Source organism: Urocitellus parryii, chromosome X, assembly GCF_045843805.1.
Source record: "Urocitellus parryii isolate mUroPar1 chromosome X, mUroPar1.hap1, whole genome shotgun sequence".
Lineage (NCBI taxonomy): Eukaryota > Metazoa > Chordata > Mammalia > Rodentia > Sciuridae > Urocitellus > Urocitellus parryii.
Genome location: NC_135547.1, coordinates 59,695,520 through 59,699,180, shown reverse-complemented (window position 1 = coordinate 59,699,180; position 3,661 = coordinate 59,695,520). Strand labels below are relative to the sequence as shown.

Sequence of the window (3,661 nt, the reverse complement as noted above, 5' to 3'; positions counted from 1 at the left end):
CTCTCTTGTTGCAGTCCTAAGATCTCAGTGCCATTTCAGCTTGCAGACAGACCACCAGGGTGGCACTCACACAAAGAACCAACCTTTCAAAGAGGCAACCAGATGGCAGCCACTGGCATACCCAGCAGGAAGACCTCAGAGGCAACTAGACCTTCAGGTAACCCAATGATATATCTCCAGGCCCCGGTCAGCGTCCCCAGACTGAAACAACTGCCCCCTAGGATGGCAGCCATGGTATTGGCAAACCTGCAGGCCTCTTGGCCCTGGATTCTCAGGCCCTGGACAGTGTCCCAAGATAGTAGCCAAGGCGTGTATTCAAGCCTGCAGGTACCCTGACATTGGACTTCAAGCAGCAGTGGGCCACAGGTGATCTGTATGCTCTGTGTTCAAATGGCAGATGATTGGTGGGTGGACATAAGGCGGGCAGGCAATGGCAGGTGAAGGGGAAACAATGGGCAGTCAGCATCAGTCAGCAAGAGATCAGGTGGTATGCTGGCAAAGGGCAGATGGTCATGGTGGACAAATGGAGCAAAGAGCAGGGACCAGAGAGCAGCAAGGGCTGCCTCCCAGAGATACAGTCTTTTCTTTCCTGAATTCCAAGTCATGGAGTGACAAGGAATGCAGCCTCCCTTTAGGTCGCCATCTTGGAACCCCCTCTCTTTCTGCTTCTTTATGATATTGTTTCCCTATTCTTCTGAGGAACCACTGTGGCTGGCATCAAGATGAAGTGCTTTATTGGCTGAGCCTTTGGACCATGCAATGTGTGCTGTTTTGATTGGTCCTTTCCATATTTTCAGTGTTCTTTTTCCATACTACAGGTCATAAAACACTTGTCAGTAACAGTATATTAACAAAAGGAAAAAAAGAGAGATACAGTAGGAGAGAAAATAAAGTAATAGACTAAAATGCAATAAATTAGAAGATTAATCTAAGAATTCATCAGTCATATTAAAGTTCATTTTGTTTCAATATTTTGGTTAGCTATTTTTATGTATTGTGTATTTCTTTGTGTTATCTAGATCTTTTGAAAAATATATTTTTAATGTGCATATTGCTAAATAAAAGCATGAAAATATCTTAATAAAACCTATTAAACCTAGGTGTTATAGGTGGAGTCTTTTCAAAGTACATGTTCTGAAGGTCATTTTCCATTACTTTGTTGATTAAAGGCCTGTTTATCTCACATTGGTTGATGGCCAATAGGACTATCCAATCAGAATTGGGCTGGAATATATCGTTTACAAAAATCCCTATATTGCTTTTACTTCACTCAAGCTTTGAGATTGCCCAAAATCTCATCTGAATATTTGTCATGATTCCAGAACCAATCCTTTTTTCCAGGCAATCTCAAGTCTGGTTTATTGCAATAGAGCTTCACAAATCATGAGCCCAAATCGAGAAGCAAAAAGGTGAGAAGAGAAAATGATGCAGTATGGACAGCTGTGGTAGCTACTTCTATAAGTTTCAAAATCAAATTCACCTCAGGGATAGCTTTTCCAAGGCTATGTGCCCGGATTTTTTTCTTGGCCCTTTATTTAAAGCAGACACTTGATGATTCTGGAAAAGCCAGATGTCTGTGGACCTGCTGCTGCCAAGGAGCTAGCCAAAATCACATTTTCCAAGAGCACTAGCAACAACACCAAAGCTCCTAGAAAACCTGAGAGATAGATACTTGTTTGCAGAAACCAAAGGCACTTTTCCAAGCCATGAAAAATAAGGTATGGCCAATTAAAGTATTTTGACCATTTTGAAAGTCCCTCGCTTGTTCTCTTTGGGGATTGTTTTGTTTGTAAAATTTTTTTCTGTCATTTTTGACAGTAAACATTTTATTCCTTGCACTTCCCATATCAATAAGGATGAAATCTGCTTACAGTTGTTTTTGTGGTTAAAGTCTGCATAAGCTTATGTTATATGCACATTTTACCACACAGACCTTTACTAAATTATTAAACAATCAGGATTTGCCTCAATGGTATTGTCGATTATCATTTTGTATATCTGTCTATCCTTTTTCTTTGTACTAACAAAATTTTCATTATGTTCTAAAGCCCATTTAAATTTGTTTCTGAGTGGACAGTGAAATTTACTCTTCAAATATCAAGACTTTTTTTTACTCTTATTTTTCTCTAGATTATCATTGAAACACACATATATGCAATTCCCAGTACTCTGTGGAAAATTGTACTTGAATTAGATTAACTTTCTAAACAATTGTGTTTAACTTTTTTTGTCCTGAGTTTTCTTCTCTTAATAGGCAGGTACATATGTTTGAAACTGTTATATTCCTTTTTAGATATTAATATTTTCATGACTACATATTTTATGCAATTTTCATCCAAATTGTGTATAGAGTTGAAGTTATTAAACTCTGACAAGTAATATTTTATTGATCTATATCTGCTATTCTGCTTTTCTTTCTCCAGGATTTTTTAGGTATGCAGTCTATTCATCTTGAAAAAGCGATTTTGTGTCATCATTTCTGTAATTATTGTTCATGCTTAGATGCACTGTCTAAAATTCCTGAGTAATAATTAATATTGAGTCTCACAGGATCCCTTGCCTTGCTCCTAATAGCAGGGACACTATATGTGACTGTGGATGCTAGAGCTCCTCTTCCCTTTAAAGCTGATTACTCATGTTAAAAAATATCGAGAGAACATGCCTTGAAAGTCAGTGCATGGTGGGATCAATGTCACTGTGGCTGCTGACAACCCCCACAGACCTACCTTCCCCATGCAGTGGGAACCTGTAATCCCCAAGGAACATGTCGGGGGGAGGGGGCGGTGGTTGGCTGCTTAAGCTCTGGCTTCCAGTACCCAATTTGTATCCTCACCTCTGGAGTGGGTGGCAGCTGCACCCCAGGACAGTTTTGACAGGCAGTGGCATGGAAGAGATAGGCCTGTAGGTGCGAACCCCACTGAAGCTGGTTTCCATTGTGTACATCTTCCAGGCACTGTGTCTGGACATGAAAGCACTATTAAGCCTAGCTTGGACCACCACTGACCACCAATTCTTGTGGGAATCTTGCCAGAAACCTGCTAGCTTAGACATTTGGCATTTCAAGTCCACATTCAGCAGTGTTTGGCAGATTGCTACTCTGGCTCTGCTCTTGGGAGGCACTGCCATCACTCACTGCAATCTTGGTGGGTTTGATTTATATCTATGTGGGATATTGAAGGTGCTTCTACAGACTTGTTGCTGTCATGCTTTTTGCAGCAGTTGTTTTACAGGTTTGAGACCTGGTCTTTTACTGAATCAAGTTGATTGAAATTGTAAGCTTGAAATTTTATCATGAGTTCAAATCGGTTATGGTGTGTGGGGTGCAACTATTTTCATTTGAGGGTGCCATCTTTTATTTCCTGAACCTTAAGAACTATGAAGACTACTACTAAAACCAAGTCCAAAATTAAAAAAAAAAAGAAAAAAGAAAAAGCAGCCATTCAACAAAAGATGTACTTCTCTATCTTTTTTAACTCACTGTTTTCTAAAATACTTGTGCAGCATCAGTTTGCTCAATTCATTTAATATATTTTGTCTTTTGCCTGTCAACATCATAACCAGCTTTTATAGCCACTTGAGTGACCTGCACAAATTAAGATATGGATTAGACAAAGGCAAAAGCTGCAAACTTCCAATATGTTCATGTCATTTTCCTTGACAA

General features: G+C 39.6%; 1 pseudogene; it reads left to right on the top strand.

The window, feature by feature from the left end:
• Positions 1-2,764: 2,764 nt before the first annotated feature.
• LOC113175666 (transmembrane protein 47 pseudogene) lies at positions 2,765-3,392 on the top strand (annotated as a pseudogene).
• The last annotated feature ends 269 nt before the right edge of the window (positions 3,393-3,661 follow it).